The sequence below is a fragment of the Protopterus annectens genome, chromosome 1.part1 (assembly GCF_019279795.1).
Source record: "Protopterus annectens isolate FY-2018-M chromosome 1.part1, PAN1.0, whole genome shotgun sequence".
Lineage (NCBI taxonomy): Eukaryota > Metazoa > Chordata > Ceratodontiformes > Protopteridae > Protopterus > Protopterus annectens.
The window spans coordinates 1238326013-1238353987 of record NC_056726.1 but is presented as its reverse complement, the minus strand read 5'-3'; the positions used below and the strand labels follow the sequence as shown (position 1 = coordinate 1238353987).

Below are 27975 nucleotides of genomic sequence, written 5' to 3'. Positions count from 1 at the left end.
TCATGTTGAGCCAAACCACAGGGTTTGATCTATCAGGACTGTAAAGAAACATAACTGGAGTTTAAAAAAAAAGAACTCTAAGCATCAGGAAGAATGTTATATATCAGGTTCATAAAGGAAGAGAACTACAGAGATTTAAACAAAAACTAAAATCAGCATGTTGGTTAGAAGGTGAAAATGATTCTATTTGCTACTAGGAGCATGTCCCAATGATAGAGCCATAGAAACCTAAAACTGTAAGATATATCATTACAGGAACTGAAGATGAACGGATAAGGAATGCTGAAGTTAAAAAGACATATACATAGAAACCTAGATGGAATGCTAGCATGGTAGGAAAAGAAAATTGTGTGTGTAGAAGATTAGAACAGTTAGGGGACACAGTAAGACAGACTTGAGTACTGATCCAACTTTTGAAGTATAAGGAGGTGAATGCAATTGAAGATGTGTTCCTTTTAGTTAGTGCATCAGAAAAACTTAAAACTGATGATCCAGTCCATTCTGAGATACCGTTTGCAGTAAAAGGGCAACACAAGGAAAGAAAAGGATGTGAAAGGGTGGAATCTAGTATGGGAACATATCTATATAGAACACAGAACATTCAAGAGGCCTGTGCTGATATCAGAAAGAGAAAACAGTAGGTGGTGTGTGTGGAACTACCTTCTGCAGAGGAAGGAGAAGATGATGTAGTGCTAATATTTTTATGGAAAGAAAATGCATCTTCAATGCAGGTTACTACAGAAGGAATTGTTAGTGGACCTACTAGTAAGACGCATAAACTTTGTAGTTGTAGATGTCCTGTACAATCACATAAACATGTTTCTCACAGTAGAAGTCAAAATTAGAGTGATAAAATGGAGGAACAGAACACTGAAGGATTTAGAGTGCAAAGCAGTCTAGTGTTATGTAAGTGAATCAAACTTGAAACTGCTTCCTAACTACCGAATTAACGTGAAAGTTAAAGAAGGTTTAGACAGTGGGAATACACTGGTTGTACAGAGTGGCACTTGTGAGGTCAAAGAAGACAGTGCCAAGGGTTAATGTAGTGATACCTGTATCACATGGGCACAGGCAGCAAAAGTACTTTAAGTATGCAACTTAAAGAAAACAAAAATGAGATTTTCTGTGCAATACAAAATAATTTCAGGGAGAGAGGTAAAAGAATTATTTGTTTTATGAACAGAAATGCCGTATCAATAACGCACTGAATCTGCTGTCAACAGTGAGCAATAAAAGTAAGGCATAACTATTTAACTAGCCAGTTAACCAGAATGTTTTGGGAGTAGGTAGTAAACCAGCGGGCCTGAACAAATCCCTGGCACCCAGGCTGTCACACAGGCAACATGCAAACAGCCAGGAAGTACGCAATACATCTGTGCAGCACAGATTTTATCAAAAAGCTCCCATGCCTCTGTCATTTTAAAGAAGAGGTGCAATATTCCAATACTACCTAAACTGTGCATGCATGTATGTGTAAAAGATGCTAATTTGGAAAATTTTAGGTTATCCTCTCGGTATACAATTCCTTTTGGCATCATTTTACCAAGACTGAGATACGGTATTTTTTTCTCACATTTGTGTTACGATTCATTACTGTAGAACTTGACTGACCTTCGCAGGCAGTTTTTTTTTTTTTTTTTGGTTATGAACAAAAAAATACAAACAAATTTAAAACCTTTATTCCTGTTGTTTTGGGGAAAAAAAAAAAGTCTACTAGGTCCATGGTGTGTAACAGGATCATTTCAGAAAAAATTACCACAAATCAAAGAAGACTTTTGCTGGGACCATTAAGTTTGTGGGTACTTCCTGACTACAGCACCACTGAAATGGTATTGTAGGAGGGACAATGACTTCAAACAAAAATAAGATGCCAGAGAAACATGCATCCAAGGTATTTTTGCATGGATGTTAGTGATTTTCATATTTCTAGGACAGCACAATGAGATGCGTTATGTGTTTTACCCAAGGACTAGAGATCAGCTGCATTACTAGATTGTAAAATAGGCAATAATAGAAAGGCAATATTCAACTACGGTTTAGTTTCATTCTAATCTCTGAATGAGACTGACAGTTTCATAAGTATCTTCGAAGCCAATTGATAATTTTACAATGGAGCAACTCAAAACAACAGATAAAAAAACCACTGAAGGGTCCAAATCTCCCGCTTAAGAGGGATAGTATAAAAAATTATCAGGGAACTGAAAAATACTACTAGGACTAGAAAAGAAGCCCGTGAACTCAGGCTAGCTTCTAACACTAAGGATTGCTACAATTCCATGTTTAGCTTCATTAGGAAACTAAGTAACAGTATCCAATATAAAAGGAGTCACCCATTCCAAAGCCAAAGACATCACTAATATACTAGCAAACAAGTGTAGTGCAAACTTCACCCTGAAACATCTATCCAAACTCCACATATCTCATAATCCCAAAGTTAATAAATATTACCTGTGGCAAGCACCATTATTAAAACTACAACCACCCTTTGTCACGATCATATGTTCATTTATCAGTTTACTCTGTTATCGGATAGTTTCCAGCCCCCTCATAAGAGCAACTAACAGGGTCTCTACCCGCTTCGCTCACCACCCTGCCCCCTATTCCCTCCCGTCCCCAGTGCTCCTACCTTTATTACACTCACAAACCCCTCCCATCTTTCCAATAGCCAACCACAGTGCTAACCCAACACTACCTCCTCCATTTTCCCACTACTATCACACCTCCTCAACTAACATGTACAAGCATACCTTACCTAAGCTCATTGCATGCACTCTCCTTGCATATCTTACATCCTACCAAAGCTCCATCATTCCCCCACTCAACCACTACCACTGTACTACTACTCACACCACCACTCATGTCTCACCCTCACTCAGCTCCCCTTCCACCAACTCAAGAACCATCCCTATGCTGCCCCCTGCATATTCTACCAACTATATTACTCAAACATAAAGAATCCCTACAACTTAATATAGTAACCCTCCCACCATGCCTATTACCCACAGAGTACAATCACAAAGTTTCCCTAATAAACAAACACATTCCAAAACTGAGAAAACTAATAACCTCATGCATATCAAAACTAGCCCTAAGTGGAGACATCCACCCCAACCCTGGCCCTACCATCTCCAACCCCAATCCTCATAATCAGACTAGAAACCACAACTTCTCCCATATCACAGCCAATAGAAAGCCAAGTGACTTACTTCTACTGAGCCTAAATATTAGAAGTATATCCAACAAAGTCCATGAACTCCATGCCACCATAGACTTGTACTCCCCAGATATAGTCATCCTGACAGAAACCTGGCTAAAACCTCACATTACCAGTGAGCAAATATTCCCCATTGGTTATGGCATACTAAGAGTATACCGGCTAAACAAAAAAGGAGGCGGTGTAGCTATAATATTTAAACAGCATCTAAACATCCAGATCTTAAAATCATCAGCTCCACAAATAGGCAATGAAGAAATAATATATACCAACCTCAAAATAAACCAAAACAAAACCATCAACATAATTGGATGCTACTTCCCACCTGGCCAAAACATCCCTCCACTAGAAAACCTCCTCAGCTGGTCTACCCACCATCTTCCCCAAGAAACTATCATTTTAGGTGATTTCAGTATTGACTGGCAATCCTGTTCTGGCAACAATCCAACCCATCATATAAACCTTCATGGCTTCACCCAACTAGTCCAGTCGCCAACCAGGATAAATAAAAACTCCAGCAAGCACACTACCCTGGATTGGATACTAGTCAGCAAGAGCCCCCGTCATATAACAGGCTGCTTATCAGATAGCCTCAGTGATCACTCCCCAACATTCCTACTCAAAAAATACCAATACCAAGCTAAACCTGTCATCTACCGTCAAATACATAAAAAACTAAACTTTAACCCACTCACATTCATCTCATCCCTCAAAGAATGTAACTGGCATCCCCTAAAGTACCTCAGTCTTGATGATGCAGTTGAATTTTTTAATACTACGTTCCTGAGCATCCTTAATTACCATGCCCCCATAAGACTTTCCAGAACGAAAGCACAACCCTCCCCATGGCTACAGAAAACCACTAAGTCAGAAATGAAAAACAGGGATAAAGCCTGGGAGCCCTGGCGCAAAACCAAAACCCCCTCAACTAGACAGAAATTCCTAGAACTACGCAACAGAGTTAATAAGCTAATAAAACAGGACAAATTCCAATACTACCAGTCTGCCCTAGACTCCTCCCAGCACAGCCCCAAACAATTCTGGTCCTCCATAAACTCCATCCTCCACCCAGGTAAAGTCAGTACCCATCCTCCTAACATCCCCCACTCCTCTGAAAATATTGCTACCTCATTCAACACACACTTTACACAAACCATACTATCACTAGCTAAACACAACCCCCCTCCCCTCCAACCCTCACCTTCAAATGGTAATCTCCCCACTGCCTTCACTTTTTCTCCTGCACCTACCTCCAACATAAAAAAAACTCTTAACTAAACTTAAGCCCACCAAATTAGCAGCAGACAACCTCCCAAGTGAATACCTACAAATCGCAGCTGATGCTCTGGCCTACCCAGTATCCATCTTGATTAACCAATCTCTGTCAGAAAGTTACGTTCCCACACTTTGGAAAGTGTCATATAATTCCCCTCCACAAAGACGGCCCCTCCACAGGACTAACCAATTACCGCCCCATAGCTATTCTCTCTCCACTCTCCAAAATACTAGAGAGATGCATACATTCTCAGGTCTCAGCCTACTTCCTTACTCCAATACCCAGCATGGTTTCCGACCAGACCATAGCACCACCACTGTCTTACTCTCCTTTACTAACACTATCCTTCAGCATGAAAACAATGGCTGTCTCTCCTCTGCTACTTTCCTAGACCTCTCTAAAGCATTTGACATGGTCCCACACAAACAACTCATCTCTGTCCTCAATAACCTATCCTTCTCTCAATCAGTCACCAACTGGTTTCAGAGTTACCTGTCTGACCACCAACAATCCGTTGCATGGCAGAATGACATCTCCTCAACTACCTGTCTCCTTAGGGGTTCCTCAAGGATCCATCCTTGGACCCCTACTCTTCTCTGTTTTCAGCAACATGGCACACTCATACAATAAGCAGATGACGCGACCATCATCTGCTCAGCCCAATCCCTACCCAAACTGCAAAAATCACACAGGAAGCCTTTTCCTCTGTTGAAACTTGGTTATTCGATGCCCAATTAATACTTAGCCCAAACAAAACTAAACTACTCATCTTCCAACCCACCAAACATAATCAAAACAACTCTCACTTTAACATCACAGCAAAAGACAACACCACTATATACCCAACTGAACACACCAAATTGCTAGGAGTGGAAATAGACAATAAACTAAAATTTGACATTCACATATCCATGACCATAAAAAAAGTCCACAAAAAACTAGGAGTGTTATACAGAAATAAGCAACTTCTCACCAAAACAGCAAAGATTTCAATAGCAAATTCCCACCTTATCTCCACCCTACGTTATGACTCTCCAATATATACCAACCTAAGGCAATGCGATCTAAACAAGCTAGAGACCTGCCACAACAAAATCGCCAAATTCGCCACAGGGGTATCCTATCGTAGTCACCACCATCTCTCACTTGCTGAACTGGGCTGGCTTGAACTCCCTCACCTCCTTCAATGGTATCAACTATCACTCACCATCCACTAAATGTCCCATCCCTCCAGAATCTACAACCCTATCGCACCACCAGACCACTAAGATCCAGCAACAAAAATCACTTGCAGATCACTAAAGCCAATAACTCTGCTGGTGAAGCACTATTCTCTTGTGCCATAGCCAAACTATGGAACTCCCTCCCACCCACAATTACCACCGTACCATCATGCACCCACTTCAAAACTTTACTAAAAGCGCACCTAAAAACATGCTGGCTATGCCCGTGCAACTCTCACTCTAATATCACCCACCCCATCCAACCACTACCTTGATTACAGCAAGCTCAGATGCTCATAAGCCTAATACTTATTATACAGCAGGAACTTCTTATTGTAACATTTGTTAATGTCTGTTATGTACTTCGCAGATAAAGATTCTAGTTGTCTACTGATGTACTATGTTCTTCATCTGTAAATATGTTTGTAATTAATTGCTATGTTAAATTGTTAATTGCTATGTAATCCAATGTAAATACTGTCTGTTTATTTTAACTGTGGAGCTTTTCTCCCTGGGCCTCCGCTGAAAATGGACCTACGTCCAGTCGGACACTCTCGGTCAACAAATGTAAATAAATAAAATAATCATTTACACCCTATTATTACCAAGGAATATGCTCAAAGTGTACTATTAATGACCAAAACTACTTCCTCCACGAAGGCTGACGACATACCTGGATCTTTAATAAACCACTCTAAACATGCCCCTACCAAACCACTCCTCCAACTGTTTAACCTAAGCTTAGCCACAACATTTGTTCCTGAATTATGGTGCACCAAAGAGATGAAACTAATCCACACGGGTGGTCCTAACACAGACTCTGGTAATTATGGACCTATCAGCCTTACAATATGGAGTGAATTAGAGATTACCTCATCAAGTCTATCAAAAATATCATATTAGGCTATGCTACACCCTCAACAGTTTGGCTTCATCAAATGAACATCTTGTTTATTATTCTAGTTAACTCCTCTGAGAAGGTCGCACAGGCTGTTGATAATGGTTATGCTGTCCACGCAACATATTCTGACCTAGCCAAAGAGTTTAACACCTTGCCCCATGCTGGTATTCTAAGTAAGCTAAACATTCTTTAAATAAACATCTTTCTGTGATAAGATGGATAAGAAACTGGCTAAAAGACAAAACCTACACAGTCTGTGTGGCACATTCCCTATCTGAAAGTATGGAGGTAACCAGAAGAGACACTCAGGGTTCAACATTGGGACACCTCCTTTTATCTCAAAATTGAGAACCAGGGCCTCTGGTTAACTATGGTTGCATATAACTGTAAACTGAATATTTGCGCAACTTACATGCATAAAAGTGTAGTATATGTTCCTTTGGCAAACAACTCCTACCCTCAACATATAGTACTGACAACACTCCACTGAACAGAAATGCAATCAGGGACCTGAGTACCTGGGCTAACAGTTTCCTCTCCTTTGAGATGGATACCTGTCCCGCCAAACTGCTTTGTTAATGTTATAGAAGAGATTTAGATCCCTGGATCTAGTATTTCTGATAGATTTACTTCACCTCTGTAAGTCAAATGGTATCAGTAATGGATCTGAGGATGCCTTATATCTGTAGTCAGAAAATCCTTCTTAACACAACTAGTAGCCCAAGGTATATTATCCAGATCTAAACATGTTATTGTTCCCTTACATTCAGCACTGATTATAGACCAATTACAGAGTACAATCTCCCATTTGGGATGTACCTCACTTGACATATCAGACTATACAAGCCCCAGCAGTTCCAAACTAAGAAAATATCAGGATTAAAAAAAAAAAAGTGGTGCTTTGTTTGTTCTGAGCATGTTTTCCAGGCCATGTTGGATTGGAGGGGGCCTATATGCACTTTTGTGAGAGAACTGTGCTGATTGGGACCCACTTGGTAAAGGGAGACTGGTCTAGGACTTGGAATAAGCATCCGCATTGGTCCTGTTGAACTTTTTAAAAGTTTTTTTTTTCAAGTTTTTAAATTCTGGCATTTAGGCCTTGCATTTGAGCAGGTTTCTGCTTGTTTGTACAGAGCTGAACTGAGGTGGGCTACCAGCCACAACTCTGAGCTCAGATATCAGATGACTAGAGGCTTCTGAGCTTCCAAAAAACGTACTAAACTACACCACTGTACTGCAATTGCATGCTTTACTGTGCCCGTTAAATCAAATTTTACTGCTGTTTTCACCGTTTACAAAGCTTTTTTGTTAGCTTAAAAACAGTGAAAAATACCGGTAAATACTTAAACAGTGAAAACTAGCAGTGTTTAAATAACTGATATGTTAACTGTTGAAAACATTCTTTAGAGCCCCCTTGTGATTTTCTGATGTTTTAAAATTTTAGCATCTCACTACTATTTTTCTGTGGTGTTAAACATTCCTGCTGAAACTAGGGAAGCTAGTAGATGTAGCATAGTCCAGACACAGGCTTGTTGCTTCTGGAACTGTTTTCAGTGGTTTGTTTGTTCTGAGCATGCTTTCCAGGCCATCTTGGATTGGAAGGGACCTATCTGCACTTTTGTGAGAGAATTGCGCTGGGACCTGTCTGGTAAAGGAAGGCTGGTCTAGGGCTTGGAATAAGCATCCTGACTGTTTTTTTGAACCTTTTTAAAGTTTTTAACTTCTGGTATTTAGACCCTGCAAGTGTGTTGTGCAGCATCATGCACTGCTGCACTGTTGTACACCAAAGCCAGATAAGTTAAATTCAACAAATTTTCCATAAAACCCAGGTAGAAATATCTAGCCACTGAGCTCTTCCGTGATCAATTCTGAAAAGCCACCCCTAGTGACAACAGTCTTTCAACCTATCATTATGGACAGTTGGACTATCCTTGTTTCTCTTGCCAACCTTGTTGACTTGGGTGTCTTGAAGCAGTGTAGCAATTGCTTCATGTGCACAGACAACCCTCTACTAAAACACACTAGTACAGAGTGCGAGAGGTGCATTTACACCAAAAATCTAGACTCCATGCTCTCTCTCACTCAAAACAGTCAACTCACCACCCACTACTACAAATGCCTATAGTACCACTACTCATACACATAGTATTCAAAGACGTAAATCCACATACATGGAGGTTCTCTCTAAAAACTTAAATACCAGAGACCTCCAAAACACAAGACTGCTACAACTAACACAATCCCCACAGCACCTATGACACAAGTTTCTCCCACCAAGCAGGTAAGGTGTACACTCAAAAAACAAATTTTCTTGTCATTTGAGACTCAATAGTTAAACACACGGATGTCCCACTCACCAGGTTGCACAAGGAGAAAGTCACAGTCAGCTGCCTTGCCGGTGCCAGGATTAGTCAGATCACGCATGCACTCGGGTCTCTCAGCAATAAGTACCGTTATGACTGTCATAGTTCACGGTGTAAATGACCCGAGAGATACCTCACTGGGCTATATGAATAGACATGGTTGCGCTCTCTGATTCATAGGTTCATACTAGGCTATCTGCCCTAGGGCATTTATAAGCCTAGCCAGAGTATGTTTGGCTTTCGCCACCCATTTTAAATTAATTTTGCTATGCCCTTTTCCGAGGTTAGTATACTGTGCCTCTGTCTAACAGTGACACAGAAGTGATACCCGGGGTAAACGTACGATCTCCCATCCACTCATCAAGATTCTTCTTGAAGAGAGTCAATGAGGAACTCTGCCTAACCTGGACTGGGATTTTATTCCAGAGTGAAGGGAGCCTCTGGGTTATGAATCTGTCCCTCCAGCATGTCCTATTTATTTCAGTGCTGAGGTTCAAGTCTCTCGAGCGTGTAGCTTGATGGGATTTGGATTTTTTGAGGTACAGCATGTCCCTTAATTCCGGGTTGGACATGGCTTTATACGTCAGGCACAGGTCGCCTCTGAGCAGGCGGTATGCCACTGAGTAGAGCTGGAGTTTCTTTAACCGGGCAGCATATGGCATCTGTTTGAGCCCTGTGATCCTCTTGGTGAGGTACTTTTGGGGTCTTTCCAGTTGCTGCAGGTGTTTGGTAAGGTACATCCCAAAAGGGGCATTGTACCCGATTATGGGCCTGATGAGGGATGAGTAAAGAGGCACGATGACCTCCCCTAATCTAGATGTGAATCCCTTCATGATTAGGTGGGCTATATAAAATGTTTTTCTAACCACTTTGGCCACGTGGTTGTCAAATGAGAGATTGCTATCAACTTGGGTCCCCAGGTCCCTAATTACTTCTTCTGTACTTAATGGATTACCACCTATGTGGTAATTTGTGGGCACTTTGTTTTGCCAAAGGGGATGACTATACACTTTTTTGGCGTTTAGCTTGAGGCCATGGCTCTGGCACCAGTTGTCTGTTTCTATGAGGCCCTTTTGGAGGATGCTTGTGTCGGCTGGAGAGTCGATTATGGCGCCCAGTTTGCAGTCATCTGCGAACTTGGTCAGCCACAGTCCTTCTGTGTTGGCCTGTACCTCTGAGAAATATATACCGAACAAGAGAGGTCCCAGGACTGAGCCTTGTGGGACGCCACTTGTAACTGGTTTGGAGTCTGACATGGCTCCAGCAATTCTAACCATGTGGGTTCTGTCCTTGAGCCAGTTTGCAACCCATCTAGTGATATAGGGGTTTATATTTAAGCTGGTGAGCTTATCTATAATGCCCAAGTGTGGTATTGTATCGAAGGCTTTTGTGAGGTCCAGGTAGGCTGTGTGGACCATCTTCCCTTCGTCAATGGCCTTGGTGACTGTTTCAAAGAAGTTGTCCAGGTTTAAGAGGCAGGATCTGCCCTTAACAAAGCCGAACTGGGTAGGATCCAGTGTCTGTAGGTCCCCAGTATCTTTATTTATGAGGTCCATGATGATCCTTTCCATAGCTTTGCAGACCAAGCTAGTCAGGCTTATGGGGCGATAGTTTCCAGGGTCCACTGAGGCACCACCTTTGTGGAGCGGGACCACTGTTGCTGTACGCCACTCTTTGGGTACATATCCTGTAGTAAAGCTGAGATTGAACAGTAGTTTTATGTTTGGGTTTAGCTCTTCTTGGAGTTCATGCAGGACGCAGCCTGGGACACCGTCTGGTCCCATTGATGCTGTGTTTTTTGCTTTGGAGAGGGTGGCTCTTACCTGAGCATCTGAGATGTCGGGGGCAGCACTCTGCTGGGATAGATATTTGCCCTTTTGGTGGGGTGGGGGGGAGTATGCGCTGAACCTATCAGCTAGGATGTTGGCAATGTCTGTGGGTTCGGTGTATTTTTTGTCATTTTGGACTAATTCTGAGCATATCTGGGAATTCCCACCCAGGTTCCTAACATAACTAAAGAAAGCCTTGTGATTATCCTTAGTGTCCTGTGCAATTTTTCTCTCGAAGCTGGCGTTAGATGATTTTATGAGTGCCCTTAGTTTTTTGCTAATACTGATCAGAGATGCCTTCCCTTTTTGGGATTTTGCTCTATAATTTAGTAGCTTCCTCCTTCTGTTGTATAGTTTGTTTATGGTTGGGGTCCACCAGACAGGACGTCTGCCTTTGGAGGACTGGGTCTTGGTTTTATTTGGGATTGCGTGATCCATGCATTCCTGAAGGTGTTCACAGAATGCATTTATAAAGGATTCTGCGGTATGGGCCGTATTTTCCACAGGCCCGGGGGCTTTGAAGGATTCCACCTCGGTTTTGAGGAGTGTGAAATTTGCTTTAGAGAAGTTTTTCACTGTGGTTTTCTGGGCAGGGGGTGGGGTCGGGATGTGAATATCCAGTGAGATCATTTTATGGTCTGATCTTACTAGTGAGGGATACACTTCTGGTCTGGAGCATAGAGTCCCCATGTTGGTGATGATCAGGTCCAGTATGTTTTCCCCTCTTGTGGGAGTGGTAACAAGTTGTTCCATAGCATTTGAGTTTATGAATTCTAGGAACCTTTGGGCTAGGGTGTTGGAGCTAGAGTAATGCTCCCAGTCTATGTTTGGGTAGTTGAAGTCGCCCAATATAATGGTGTTTGGAGAGACCTTCATATTTTCCAGTGTTCTCAGGAAGGCCGAGTGGGGTTCCTGGGTTTGGGAGAGTGGTCTGTAGCAGGCTATAAACTGGAAGGCAGTTTTCCCACTGTTAGTTGCACATGGATAGTCTCTGATGCTTCGTGCTTTGCCACCAACCTGGAGGTGTGGGTATCTTTGATGAATATCGATACTCCCCTCCTTTTGTGGTTCGGTCCAAGTTTTGGGGCCGAAAAGCATGGTATGAGGTATAACCTGGTAGTACTGGGGTGCTCTCGGGAGCCCTGAACCAGGTTTCTGTTACTGCACAGATATCGATGTTCTCCATGCTAAGGAGAGTTTCAAGTGCGTGCATCTTGAGGTTTAGACTTCTGGCGTTGAGTAGCATTACTCTTAGTTTCTTATCCCTTGTGATACCTATGGAGGTGGGTTTGTCTTTTGAGCCTTGCCTAAAAAAAGCACTATGGGGATAGCAAGAGCCTTTGCCAATATCCGAAAGCCCAGGGGTGACAGGTGCAAGCCGTCCCTAGAAGCATCGTGGCTTGTCGAGCATATCATCCCAGGCTGACAGGCATTGGATCCCCTTTGAATGACACCAGTACTTAAGCCAATTGTTGAAATTGATCATCTTGTCTTCATATTATGGCATCATTCTTGGTGAGGGTAAGATGCTACTCAAGGTCAGGGTCATACCGGCCTGGGCTACATGCTCAGAGAGCTCCTCTATGTCTCTTTTCATGTAGTCCAGGGAGGTACGTCTCAGGTCATTCACACCAGCATGGACAATGACTGAGTCATATTTGTACTTGCCTTGGAGTGACCTGAGTGCTTGTGTTATGTGGCGGATCCTAGTGCCCGAAAGGCTGCTCACTGTGACCTTCTCCTTGTTCAGCCTGGTGAACGGGACGTCAGTGTGCCTGACGATAGAGTCAACTATTACAAGTGTATCAGGTGTGTTGTTTAGCCTTAAGGGCTGTGACTGTTCAGCACACTGGCTTTGTGAGATATGTGTTGCACGTGTTTTGTTTTGGGGTAGCGGTTGCTTGGGTGTCTGCTTTGGAGGTCTCTGCTGCTTAGGCAGATCTTTATTTAGAGCCTCCGAGTATGTTTTTGTGTGATTATGTGTTTGGTTTGCTGTCATGGTAGGTCTATGCGAGACTGGAATTGTAGTGAGTGTGGTTTCCTTCTCCTTCTTACTGGTTATGCCAGTACCGAGTTGAGAGAGCTTAGCCTCCAGTTTGGCTATATGGTTGCATCTCTCACATGTGTTGGAATTTGTTGGGAGGTGGAGAGGGTTGTCTGTGTACATGAGGCAGTTGTAACATTGCCTCAAGATTCCCAGGTTCACCAGCTGGACCGGAGAGGAGATTGACAACTGACCTTTGGACATGCTAGAGTAATATTGGGAATTCCTTTATAATTGAAAACAAGGGCCAATGGGGAGTGAGGGTGTAGTGCTTTTAATTTTTAGTGCTGACTTATATAATTGCTTTAGTGAGCAAGTGCTAGGTAACTTAAGTGCAATGTGTTACAGGTAACTTAAATGCAAAAAACGACAAAACAGTAACTTTCTTTCAAGTGAAACAAGGAAATAAGTACAGTGAGCAATGCAGATATCACTAGGGATTCACAGAAGTGCTGAGAAGCCACGTTTTAGGTGGAATTAGCTTTCCAGGGAAATAACAAGCAAACAAACAACAAGCATACAAACAAAGCTAGATTCAGCAGGCCTGGATCTAGTCTATGCTACAGCAAACAAGGTGTACCAGTTTCAGTAAGAAACAGTTGAAATATGCAGGCACTATATACCTTTAACCAGAAATTCCCAGCTCAGAAGGGCAGAGTCCAGCATCTCCTCCCACAAGAGTGCAGACCACGAACCTTCTTAATGTAAAATAACTGGCCTGAAGCCCAAGTGCATAAACCAGAACTAATACAATTTAGGAATAACAGACACTGAGCTCTCAATCAGCAGTTCCCAACTTAGAAGGATGAAAGCTACCTGTCCTGCCACCACAGTGCATGCCACAAACCTTCCTAATGTAAAACAACTGGTCTGAAGCCCAAGTGCCTAGGCAGGTATTCCCCTAGCCCTGAGCAACATACTACCCTCACCTAGAATGATGCCACAGTGTAAACAAAAAATGATTAAAGATCGATAATTGGCTTAGTTTTTGTTGTCATTCAAAAGGGATCCACTTCCTGTCAGCCTGGGAAGCCATGGTCGACAAAACCTTGCTGCTTTGCCAGAGACTGTTTATATTGGACACCTCTAGGCTTTCATCTGCTGGCAAAGGCTCTTTGCCTTCCTCACAGTGCCTTTTCAGGCAAGGTCTTGAAAACAACACTACTGACGTGAAAACAACACTACTGACGTGAAATTAACCAATCAGAACAAAATAACGGTCATGCTGCTAAATGCTAGGAGCTTAAACCTAAAACTGCACTCCCTGGAAGCACTTCTCTCACTAGATGTTGTAGATGTCTGTGCACTCACAGAACCCTGGCCTTGCAAGGTTACAATGCCTTCCACACCTTTAGACCACAAAATGAAAGTGTGAAAACCAAATGAGGCTGTGCTTTAATCTATATTACAAATAAATTCACCTCCCATCTAGTTAGACTGGATAACTCTACAGAGTTGCTCCAGGTCCAGGTTACGGTGGGGAAGACCATATTCAAGTCATAGCCAGTTATAGATCCCCTCCATGAGTCACGACACCCACAAAGCTTACTTGACCAAACTGGAGACAATACAAATTTTTCAGAACACACTAGTTATGAGGGATTTCGATTATCCCGCCATGAACTGGGAAACCTACTCTAGCCCTAATTCACTAGCGCAAAAGTTCCTTGACTTTGTTAATTCAAATGCCCTGGAACAAATTGTCCATCCCCCCAACAAGGGGAACAAACAGTGTGAATATGGTCCTCACCAACATGTCAAACAGATGCACTGCCACAACTGACAGGCCCTCACTAGTTAAAACTGACCACAATCAGTCACCTTCGAGCTGGCACTAACACCAGAACTCACAAAGGGTGAAATCAGACTAAAAAACTTCACCAAGGCAAACTATACCCTTCTAGTTGAAGATATAAATGCATTCCAAGCCCCACCCCAAGCTGAAAGTGGTAACTATGCAGAAGTTTACACTAAAGTCCTGTACAATCACTTGTATAAGTGAATAAACTTGGCTGTATCAGAGCCTCAAGTAAAAACAAACTGCCATGGTGGACATCCAGCATCAACAATCTTTACAATAAATGCAAAAGGCTACTGTCCAGGAAAACAAAGGCAAGGCCCCGACAATGGACATCCTCCTGAAACACAGCAAACAAATAAGACAACTTGTCAAATCCCCCAAGGGCTCCTTTGACAGAAATGTACCAAGTACAGCCAAGGATAACTATAAGGCCTTTGACAATTATGTACGTAACCTAAAGGGTAGGACCCAAGCATATGCAGAACTAGTGGGCAACGATATCACACACACACTGATCCCACAGAAACAGCAACCCTGCTAGTGGACAGAGCTGGTGAAAGTTTCACTCCCTTAGCCCCTCCTAACTTACAACAAACCTTCCCCCAAACAGCCTCTATGGGACCAGACATCAAAGGCTGTCTTCTAAACAGGCTAAAACATGAACTAGCATCACCACTAAGTACCCTTTTCAATCATAGCCTAACCACAGGGTTTGTTCCTGTAGAATGGATAACAGCAACAGTTATTCCCCTCCACAAAGGTGGCCCAGCAACAGATCCAGGGAATTACAGACCCATAAGCCTGACCAGCCTCATCTATAAGGCCATGGAAGGTATCATTATGGACCTCATAAATAAAGACGCAGGTGACCTCCAAACCCTGGATCCTATCCAATTTGGCTTTGTGAAGGGCAGATCCTGCCTGTTAAATCTGGTGGATTTCTTTGAAAATGCGACCAAGGCCACTGACGAGGGCAAAGCTGTGCACACAGCATACCCCGACCAGGTAAAGGCTTTTGACACAATCCCACATTCAGGCATTACCGATAAACTTGGCAAACTGAATATAAACCCCTTCATTGTAAGATGGGTTGCCAACTGGCTCACAAACTGTATACACTATCAAAGTGGGTGACTCCACATCAACCAGCAGACCTGTTACCAGTGGGGTTGCCACAGGGTCAGTGCTGGGCCCCCTACTGTTTGGTATATACTTTTCAGAAGCTCAGGTCAAAACTAAGGGGCTGCAGCTGACCAAGTTTGCAGACAACTGCAAACTAGGTGCAACTGTTGAATCCCCAAATTACATCAGTATACTCCAGGAGGGTCTCGAGGGCGGCTACGGTAGTGCAGCAATGAGCATTGCCACCTCACAGCAAGAGGTTCTCTGGTTCGATTCTCAGTTGAGTTGCCTTCTGTGCAGAGTCTGTCCTCCCTGTGGTCTCATGGGTTTCCTTCAGGTGCTCCGATTACCTCCCATATCCCAAATACATACGGCAAGTGGACTGGACACTCTAAATTGGCCCTAGGTGTGAGTCTGTGCATGTGTGTGCCTTCTGTGGAAGGTTAGGCACTGGGCTGGCAACTCAACACCATAAACCTTCACTGCCAATTGTTCTGTGAATACTGTTGTGCTGTGTCTACTCCCAACAGGAAAAGCAGAAAGAAGAAGATTCCAGGAGGGTCTCAAGCAGACCAACGACTGGTGTATTAGCCATGGTCACAAACTGAATGCAAAGAAATGCATTATTCCCTTTGTCACAAACAATGTCCCTTCACACTATCAAATCAACAACAATACTCCAAGTATCCATGAAGTAGTAAGGGATCCGGGATCAAAAGTTGATGGCGACCTTAATTTCGACCACCATGTGTCTACTGTAGTAGGGAAAGCTTTCTACGCAGCCCACTTGATTACTAAAGACATCGCCTCAAGAGAAACAGAAGTAATAACCCCCCTCCCACACTGTATATTCGTCACTTATTCAGACCATAATTGAGTACAATGCTCCGTTCGGTATATATTGTACTAAGCACCTGCAGCAGTTGGAGATATCTTAGAGGTGTCTAACAAAAAAGATGAAGGGGCTCCAGCATGTGCCTTACACACACCAACTAAAGTCCTTGTCACTACACTCCATATCGTATAGACTTCTTAGGGAAGACTTGTGCCTAGACTACAGAGCAATCTCAGACACAAACCTAATGAACTTGCTGCATATCTATAAATCAAATGGGACTTGGGCTACCCGTTCCAGGGACCTAAATATAGCCTATGACATGCTGGAGGGAAAGATTTATCTCCCAGCGACAACCACATCTTTGGAACAGGCTACCCATTCATGTGAAACAGAGCACCTCTGGATGAGTGGATGGGGCACCTAAGTTCTTACCGGGGATAGCCCCACAATCCTCCTGGACATGTGCAGTCATTACTAAATGCAATCTTGGGTACAGACTAGCATTTCTATGGTATTATGTTGGGATGAAATGACTAGACTTAAAATTACCTCTGGATTGATAGCCTAGTAATCTCCTATGATCCTATGAAAAACATGAGGTACCAAGAGAGGCTAGAAGCTCAGTCCCTTCAGTTAGCATATTACAGACTTGAGGGGCAATCTGTGCCTTGTCTACCATATTACAGACCATGCTGTCCTTGACTTCCTACAGCTCTGCAATTCTAAAAGCAAGCATCGGACCTGGGGGCCTAAATCTTCACCAGCAGATAAACAGATTGAGATGCATTATGCAGTGCCTCTCCCAACTCTGGAATAAGCTGCCCTTAAACAGTGCAATACATTAACTTTCTTCATACAGAACATGGACAACTGGAAGCATCTAACTAGCCTAGCCCTCCTTGAAAAAGATCCTATGACAACTTTCAAATTGTACATCTCATTCATAAATGAGCCTGTACTAATGACAGCAACTCGTGTGTGCATGTTTATGCACAAATTGTAAGCTAACTTTGTATGTACAAAGTGTACATATGTAAAATATGTTAAGTGAACACTTTTTAAATCAAATTTTTTTAGATTTCTTTTTCTATTTCTACTTTGTAGCTTGCTCAACTTTTCTACATTTTACTACCATAACAATGACCGCCGCCAGTACTGTTGGCCAACAGGGTGCTGGTGGAAATTGGGCTACTGTTGGCTGAAGGAGGAGAAGAGGCGGAAGGCATGGCCGAAGGCAGGTAAAGGCTAGGACTGTGATAGTGAGGGTTGGAACTTTGAATGTTGGCAGTATGACTGGTACAGGGAGAGAGCTAGCTGATATGACGGACCGAAAGAAGGTTGGTATATTGTGTGTGCAAGAGACCAGATGGAAGGGGAGCAAGGTTAGGTGTATCGGAGGCGGGTTCAAATTGTTTTATCATGGTGTGGATGGGAGGAGAAATGGCGTAGGCATTATCCTGAAGGAACAGTATGCTAAGAGTGTTTTGGAGGTGAAAAAAAGTGTCGGACAGAGTGATGTTTATGAAGCTGGAAATTGATGGTGTAATGATGAATGTTGTTTGTGCATATGCTCCACAAGTTGGGTGTGCGATGGATGAGAAAGAAAAATTTTGGGGTGAGTTGGATGAAGTGGTGATGACTGTACCCAAGGGTGAAAGACTGGTGATTGGTGCAGATTTCAATGGGCATGTTGGTGAAGGGAACACAGGGGATGAGGAAGTGATGGGTAGGTATGGTGTTAAGCAAAGGAATGCAGAAGGTTAGATGGTAGCGGATTTTGAGAAAAGGATGGACATGGCTGTGCTGAATACGTATTTTAACAAGAGGGAGGAGCATAGGGTGACATACAGTGGAGGAAGATGCACACAGGTTGATTATATCTTATGTAGAAGGGCCAGTCTGAAGGAGACTGGAGACTGTAAAGTGGTGGCAGGGGAAAGTGTAGTTAGGCAGCATATGATGGTGGTTTGGAGGATGACATTGGTGATCAAGAAGAGGAGGATGAGTGTGAGGGCAGCACCAAGGATCAAATGGTGGAAACTGAAAAATGGTAATTGTGAGGTGATGTTCAGGGAAGAGTTAAGACAGGCACTGGGTGGCAGTGAAGAGTTACCGAACAGCTGGGTAACTACAGCAGAGCCAGTAAGAGAGATGGCTAGAAAGGTGCTTGGTGTGACATCTGGAAGGAGGACAAGGAGACCTGGTGGTGGAATGAAGAAGTACAGGAGAGTATATAGAGAAAGAGGTTGGTGAATAAGAAGTGGGATCATCAGAGAGATGAAGAAAGTAGACAAGAGTATAAGGAGATGAGGTGCATGGCAAAGAGAGAACTGGCTAAGGATAAGGTGTATGACGAGTTGTATAAAAGGTTGGACACTAAGGAGGGAGAAAAGAACCTGTACCGATTGGCTAGACAGAGGGACCGAGCTAGTAAAGATGTGCAGCAGGTAAGGGTGATAAAGGATAATGAAGGAAATGTACTCACAAGCGAGGGGATTGTGTTGAGCAGATGGAAAGAGTACTTTGAGGGGCTGATGAATGAAGACAATGAGAGGGAGAGAAGGTTGGATGATGTGCGGATAGTGAATCATGAAGTGCAGTGGATTAGCAAGGAGGAAGTAAGGATAGCTATGAAGAGGATGAAGAACAGAAAGGCTGTTGGTCCAGATCACATACCTGTGAAAGCATGGAGGTGTTTAGGTGAAATGGCAGTGGAGTTTTTAACTAGATTGTTTAATGAAATCTTGGAAAGTGAGACTATGCCTGAGGAATGGAGACAAAGTGTTTTGGTACCGATTTGTAAGAATAAGAGTGATGTGCAGAGCTGTAGTAACTACAGAGGGATTAAACTGATCAGTCACAGCATGAAGTTATGGGAAGAGTAGTGGAAGCTAGGTTAAGAAGGGAGGTGAGGATTAGTGATCAGCAGTTTGGTTTCATGCCATGAAAGAGCATTACAGATGGAATGTTTGCTTTGAGAGTGTTGATGGAGAAGCACAGAGAATGTCAGAAGGAGTTGAATTGTGTCTTTGTGGATTTAGAGAAAGCATATGACAGGGTGCCTAGAGAGGATTTGTGGTATTGTATGAGGAAGTCTGGAGTGTCAGAGAAGTATATAAGAGTGTTACAGGATATGTACGAGGGTAGTGTGACAGCGGTGAGGTCTGCGGTGAGAGTGACGGATGCGTTTAAGGTGGAGGTGGGAGTATATCAAGGTTCAGCTCTGAGCCCTTTCTTATTTGTAATGGTAATGGACAGGTTGACAGACGAGATCAGACAGGAGTCCCCGTGGACTATGATGTTTGCAGATGACATTGTGATCTATAGTGAGAGTAGGGAACAGGTGGAGGAGACCCTGGAGAGGTGGAGATATGCTCTATTGAGAAGAGGAATGAAGGTCAGAAGGACTAAGATAGAATATATGTGTGTGAATGAGAGGGAGGATAGAGGAATGGTGAGGATGCAGGGAGTAGAGGCAGGGAGTAGAGGTGGCGAAGGTGGATGAGTTTAAATACTTGGGATCAACAGTTCAGAGTAATGGTGAGTGTGGAAGAGAGGTGAAGAAGAGAGTACAGGCAGGGTGGAGTGGGTGAAGAAGAGTGTCAGGAGTGATTTGTGACAGACTAGTACCAGTAAGAGTGAAAGGGAAGGTCTACAAGAGGGTAGTGAGACCAGCTATGTTATATGGGTTGGAAACATTGGCAGTGACAAAAAGACAGGAGTCGGAGCTTGAAGTGGCAGAGTTGAAGATGTTAAGATTTGCACTGGGTGTGACGAGGATGGACAGGATTAGGAACAAGTATATTAGAGGGTCAGCCCAGGTTGGAAGGTTTGGAGACAAAGCCAGACAGGCAAGATTATGTTGGTTTGGACATGTGCTGAGGAGGGATGCAGAGTATAGTGGGAAAAAGATGCTAAGGATGAAGCTGCCAGGTAACAGGAAAAGAGGAAGGCCTAAGATACCGTTTATGGATGTGGTGAGAGAGGACATGCAAGTGGTTGGTGTGACAGAGTAAGATGCAGAGGACAGGAAAAAATGGAAACAGGTGATCTGCGTGGCGACCCTTGATGGGAGCAGCCAAAAGAAGAAGAAGAAGACGACTGCGATAGCATCTGATAAGTAACATTGTCTCTATTGCTTTTATTTTGGTTTATCGCAGCCTAGGTCATGGCTGAAAAGGGTCAACTGACACAGTCCATACACCCACTTAACTAACAAGTAAACAAAACAAATAATTTATATATGTTAACTGGGTATGTGACCTGGTTTGAGAATCCTTTTCAATCATGACATGACATGAGCAACAACAATGCATATAAACTAATTAATGCAAACTACTCAGACAATACGCAATCCAAGTTTAACCTGGGGCTGAAAAATATGTCATATTTTTTCTTCCAATTTAATTTAAAGTAAACTTAATGAATAGTTTACAGATACATGGGGCCACAACCCACAACTCCCCAAAACTGTGTTAGACATTTTGAATTGCTTAATAGTCTAATGCAAAAAGGATAATATTATAAGAACACCAGCACCAATGTTTTTACCATGTTTTCTTACTGAAGTACAGGGGGCTCTGTAAAAGAGAGCACACTAAACAGTTTGTATTAAGGGGTGGAGGAGTCACAGCCACCCTTAACCACCTGCCACTGTTAATTTCCAAGGGCTTGGTAGAAGAATATGGTAGCTACAGAATAGAAGAAAAGCTCATACAAAATTTTGTTATGTTCTAGGTTTATTAAGTGCATTTTTACTATTTCAAAGAGTAATAGCTATTTAATTCTCAGTAGCAATGTACACAGTAATGCTTAGTATCACTCGTACATTTTAACAGCACATATTTGTTGTGGCATAAATAAAGCGAGTTTACAGTGGGACCCTCTGAGAATAGGTTTAGATACTGCCTATCTGGGTAAGCAAAAATCTATACAATCATCATGTTGCAGAAAGAGAGAGAGAGAGAGATCCATGCTGATCACGCATGGCAACATTGCAGCTCATTAAAGCAAGAAATGAAGGCAACCTTCACCCCATTAAGAATAATGATCTTTAGGAACCCATATGGAGGTCTAAGGGTTGGGGTATGGTATGGTGTTTACAAAAACAAGAGGAAAATGCTGGCAACATGTTTGCAACATCCTGCCTACTCCATTAAAAAAGATGCAAGACAATTAGTTTTAATGTAAAGAAAGACACAGTTATGGATGGAAGGAAAATGAATGTCTGAACCTCAAGTTTAAGGTTTAAAAGGATTGTAGAATGTTTTAGGAAATGTGAACATGTCACAACACAGGTATGTACAGCCTAACAGGACAGAGTGCTGCCATGTGTTGGCTAGAGTATTTCAAGTAAAGCTGTCATGCCGTGGAAGTGACATTTAGATTCATAGGTTAGTACCAGGCTAACTTACCTTGAGGGCCATTTTAAGTCTAGCCAATTATCCTTTTTTGTGCTTAAAATTAACCTATCCTGTTGGGAGCTTAGATTAATGTAAGACTTTGCAAGACCTATATTTCTATATTATTTTAGTGATATTTACTGGATCAAAACAAATATTTGAATGGACCCAATGCACTGGGATAAAGTTTTACATGAATGGGTAGTCTATCCCAGTGCAGCGATATCCTCTGTGAGACATACCTTTCCCTCCAAACTGTTCTGTTAATGTTACAGAAGTGGTTTAGATAACTGGAATGAGTATTTCTGATACCATCTGACTTACGGATGTGAAGTAAATCTATCAGTAATGGGTCGAAGGATGCCTTACATGCTAGATACAGACTACTAAGAGGTGAGCTGTAAGAGACAAAATGTAGTGACAGGGCTTTGAGGCAGTCCATATAGGAAATATTGTTTAGTCTTTGTATTCTTTTTGTATGGTATCGCAGTCTGCATTCCAGCTGTAGCATGTGCTTGGACAGATACATGCCAATGGAGGCATTATACTCAAGGACTGGCCTAATGAGGGCTGGCGCTTGGACAGATACATGCCAATGGAGGCATTATACTCAAGGACTGGCCTAATGAGGGCTGAGTAAAGGAGGACAATGACATCTCTTGGTCTAGAAGCAATCCCCTTGCTTAGGAGCTGCACAGTATAGGACTCCTTAGCACAGTGGACACATGCTAGTCAAAAGGTAGGTTACTGTCTATAAAAGGTCTGAAATGCTGAAGTACTGAGTCAACTCTTAGGGATGTGTTGTCAGTGTGTTAGTACCCTGGGGGAGTAGACTTTCCAAATGAGATGGTAATGCTTTTTTGGCACTAAGCTTTAGTCCATTAGTCTGTCAAAAGTTATTTGTTTGGGACAAGCTTTCCTACAGGATGGTGCAGTCTTTTGGGGATTTGATCACTCTCCTAGCTTGTAAACATCTGCAAGCTTAGCTGGCCACAGCCCTTTGATATTGAATTTTACATCTGAGAATCAGATAATGAACAAAAGAGGTCCCAGCAATGACCCCTGGAGGACTCCACTGCTACATGGAGGTAACTTCCCATTTTGATTTCATGTGTCTTATCTGCAAGCTAGTTGATAATCCAGTTGCTGATGAAGGGGATTATTCCTAATCTATTGTTTTCTACTATTCCTGACTGAGGAATTCTGTCAAAAGCCTTGGTCAGGTCGAGGTAGGTGGAGTGTACCATTTTACCTTTGTCCATTACTTTGGTGATCTTTTCAAAAAAGTCCACCAGGTTAAGTAAGCATGACCTGCATTAGACAAATCCAAAATGAGATGGTCCAGTGTTTGGTGCTCCCTTTATGTCCTTATTTATAAATTCTTTGATAATTCTTTCTATTGCATTACATATAAGACTTTGAAATCTCACCTGGTTGTATGGTTTGGAATGCTGTGATTTTTCTTTCGATTTCAACAGATATATTGACCAGGTCAAGCCAGCTCAAAGACACAACATCACCATTAGCTGAACAGAGTTTACAAAAAGAGACTTCCTGGACTCAACAGTTGTTCCCTACAAATAAAGGAAAGATAAAGCAGCCATCGCTTATACAGAAATGCAAAAAAATGCTGATTTCTTTTTGTTATATTATTAATAAATCTAACAGAACAGCTATTGCTACAAACTCAGGTAATGTACCAAATAAAGCAAAATGCACATACTGTACCGAGATAGTGAAAACTGGTAATGCCTCTCCAATCAAACTCCCCCCTCAAACATCAGACTGCAGTGGGAGTTAAAGGAAGAATGGAAATGGAGTAATGTGAAGGGGCAGAAAAACTGGGAAGATTACAAGACAGAGAGTGAGAGAGGGGCACACAGACAGACTGAAAACAAGAGAGACAGCAGGGCCCACTTAACTACACAGCTAGTGCATCTAATAAAACAACACCGTTTTCCTTTCTGCTTAGCTGCTGTCTTCGTTTGCAAAACACAGACTAGCAGCTCACTATACTACAGAAAATATTACTTTAGCCGATGCATAAGAAGGTGGAACAGCACATTTTTCTTATCTTACAAGTAAAATGCCAAACAGATATAACAGAATGCCAAATTACTTCAAATTGTGAGATCAGAAAAAAAAACCTTACAGCAAACTATGCATTACACTCATCCTGGGGTTCTGGTGTGTTCTATTATTTGATTAAACATCAATTTTAATACAAAATACACAATAAGTCATACAGCAGAAAGAAACAGCATAATGTAACTATTTTTAACTACTGGTAAATACAAACTATTGTTAATACTCCCCCTTCTCTTTGTTTTTCTTCTCTGTCTTTTGTTTCCTGATACTGCAACTGAGACACTTACCTCCAGCTCCATAGTCTGCTGTTTCTTGCATCTCGAGCAAAATTGCCTCACAAATTTCAAAACTGTGTTGTTACAGAGCAAAATCTGTTCATTTAAATCTGTAACAAAAAAAATAAAATAACACTAATTTCCAGATCCCTCCACAGAGCTCTATTTCCCCTTTGTATTTTTTCCAAACACTCATGGCGAAGGATTTACTTCCTGTGCATCACTAAAATGTGTTGTTTGAGATTTGTAATTATCCGATTAATATTCATGAACTCTACTGAAGAAGGTGGGACATCAGAAATGCTAATCCCTTAAAGACACAGCACACGGCATTAGTTCTGGCAAACAAAAAGGAGATGGGATGTTTACATAAAAGACGCAAAGTGGCTTTTCTTTGGCCTAGAATTTAATTTTTTAACAAATATTTAAAGGGCTTTAAAGTTCTAACATTTCTATAAACAATAAATCAGTTTTAGCCTCCCTCCATTCTCAAAGACAATATTCCTGAATATTTACTGATTTATTTAGTGCTTCCTTCATTAAAGTACTAATATGTAAAGAAAGGGAGCGCATTAATTGTTATACCAAACTACAATGATTATTATAGCACAGTTCAGCATTCCTAAACAGTGTTATATGTACAGAAATATGTCCTGTGCTGGACAATAATTTCAAATTTGTAGCAGAGTAAGATTAATTTAAACACAAATAGTGACATGCTTCAAGCCAATCACTCTCAGTCTTTGAAAATAATTGTGCCCTGTGGTTCTTGCTTATCAACTCCAATGAAGTTTATATGATTTAGTTTTCTATTTAGCCTTTCAAAGCTGATATTTATCTCTGATTGTTTTATCTTCACAACCTAATTGCTCATAAGACAAGATACAGATAATTTCTCAGCACACATTAATACTGTTGATATTTTAACTCGATGTGGACCTTTCTTTCAGTTTTAAAACATGAATGCAATACAATTATATAGTTATTATTGATAAAATAAATACTTAAATTCAGAGCGATAATAAATCATTCTTGGAAACTGGAAAAAAGGGTCTAACCTTACTAGCAGTGACTCATACCTCTCAACTGTCCAGATTCTTTGCTGCATGTCCAGATTTTAGCCTCATAGTTTGGTCTGTTTCTCCTAAAATTATGCTTTTCTGGCAAATCATTTACAAATCATTGAGGTCTGACATTAGAGAATGGCGATATGCATTGGGTTTCAGAATTCATATCCTTCGTACAATCCCTGGTAATGCAAAATCTGCTATCGTAGTAATGTTCTAAGTTTGTAAGAGCAATATTTAAAAACTGTCCCTATTTTTGGGCCTTTGTCTTGGCATTATTTATGGCCTTGTCCAGAAGTTTTGCTCTAAGAGGCTGAGAGGTAGGGGTTACAATGGTTCAAATAATGATGAACTTTTGCAAAGGGAAGAAATGCAAGCGTTAAAATTTGATTAACAAAGACTATTGTAAGCAAGAAACAATACATTTTAACCATACAATAAACTCAGTGGTGAAAGCAGCAAACAATTTTTCCACATTTGCCTCTTTCTTATTCTGGGAAGTACTGCCCCTCATTTGGGAAACTAAAAGCTGTGCAGCATAGTATCTACACCTGAGGTCCCCTTCATAGCCACCCACTACTTCAGAAAGCTATGCAGTAAAAAGTAAAATAAGTAATTTTGTGGTGTCAAGGTAGGGGAATGGATTCTAGAAATTCTGAAATCCCCCCTCATGTTGTACACAGCATTTTTAAGACTATCTGAGAACAATTTTGCTCACTTCTGGCACTCATACAGAAGAAGGGTCAGTAGGATGGAAAGAAATGAGCAAAAAAAAAGCAATGTCTTTCAGCTTTTCCCAGTTAGAGGTCACCACAGTGGATCACCGGTCCGTAAATTGAATGGCAGTGGTTTTTATGGTGTCGAGTTGCCAGCCCAGCGCCCAACCTTCAAAGAAGGCACATGCCCACACACACACACACACACACACACACACACACACAGCTGCAGGGAGAACGTGCAGACTCTGCACAGAAGGTGCTCCAGCTGAGAACTGAACAGGAGAACCTCTTGCTGTGAGGCAACAATGCTAACCACTGCACCACCGTGGCTTTTCAACAGAAAGTTATCAAAATACTAAAGGGGATCTGGGAAGCTGTAGTAAAAGAAACTTAGACAGCTTGGCAGGCAAGTGTTGGAGAAAAGAAGTACAAGGAAGATCTCAATCATCTGTAATGCATGGTTACACCTAAACAGACTTGATTTCACTGCTATAACTGACACATAGCTGAAGCCATTCATAAATAATACAGAATTCCTACCCTCCAACTATTCATGCATAGAAACGACAGACCACACAAAAAAGGCGAGGGCGTTGCCTTAATATATCCAAGTAGCTATACCGTAGTTCCCTACTCAAAACCCATTCCACAGTTCTCCTCTGCTGAACTTTTAGTAACAATATTAAAACTAAATAACCATAAAACTCTCTGCATCATAGTTTTATACATTCCCCAGGTGATAACATTCCCATTCTAGAAGAGATTCTAGCCTGGTCATCCAAACATATTCAATATGAAACTATCATACTAGGGGGTGTAAACATAAACTGGACAAATATCACCAATCAAAACCTCCAGGCTAATATCAACCTACTCAACTACACCCAACTAATTTGTGATATAACCAGGCCCAACAATAAAATGAAACAAGGCTTAACCTTAGATTGAATCCTTGTGTCTGACCCAAATAAAATCTCCACTTCTGGAACTTTACTGAACAGTATCTGCGACCACCTACCAGCCTTCGCCATCCGCAAAACTACTACAACGGCCAGTAATCACCGCTTAAAACTAATAAAAGACCTGTCCAATTTCTCTCCAGAACCTCTAAACGAAATCTTACATCATATTAACTGGGCTCCATTAGATACCATTCCCCTAGATGATGCAGTTGAATTATTCAGTTCAACATTTCTCAGAATCCTGGATGAGGTAGCACCACCCAGAATAAAAAGAGTCAAGACTAACCGTGCAACTTGGCTCACTAAACCCACAAAACAAATAATGTCCTCTAGAGATAAAGCTTGGAGAACATGGCAAAAACACAATAACTCAGTTGACCTGGTACAATACAAATAACTACGTAATCAAGCCAAAAGACAGGTTATTAAAGGTCAAAAAGACTATCACCATAAGCTACAAACCCAGCATAGAATAAACCTTCAAATTCTGGGGAACAATAAATTCCCTTATTCACTCAGGGTCTAAATCCAATCCCTGCCCATACCCTGATAAAGCCCCTTCAGGCATAGCCTCTTGCTTTAACTCGTATTTTATCGATACCATTGCCAAGCCTTCCATTACTTTCCCCTCTTAAACTTAAACTCACCAGACCAACATACTACTCATTCTAAACCATCCTCACTATCATCTTTTTCTTTCAGTCCCATACCCACAAACGCCATAAAGAAACTGCTTCATAAATTCAAACCCTGCTCCTGTGCTCCTGACAACCTACCTGCTGAGTTCCTAAAAATAACTGCTGATTCCATAGCTTACCCCATTAGTATACTAATCAATAGATCAATCCAAG

The 27975-nt window shown here is 41.8% G+C and overlaps 1 protein-coding gene across 1 annotated transcript in view; it reads right to left on the bottom strand.

Moving 5' to 3' along the window:
- Positions 1-24560, bottom strand: part of LOC122809536 (gastrula zinc finger protein XlCGF57.1-like) — a 90813-nt gene extending 66253 nt beyond the window's left edge. The window contains exons 1-2 of the mRNA XM_044081107.1: positions 24389-24560; positions 23444-23587 (exon numbers count right to left, since the gene is read on the bottom strand). The gene's annotated coding sequence lies outside the window, so the exon portion shown is untranslated. The remainder of the gene's footprint in view (positions 1-23443; positions 23588-24388) is intronic.
- Between the last annotated feature and the right edge of the window lie 3415 nt (positions 24561-27975).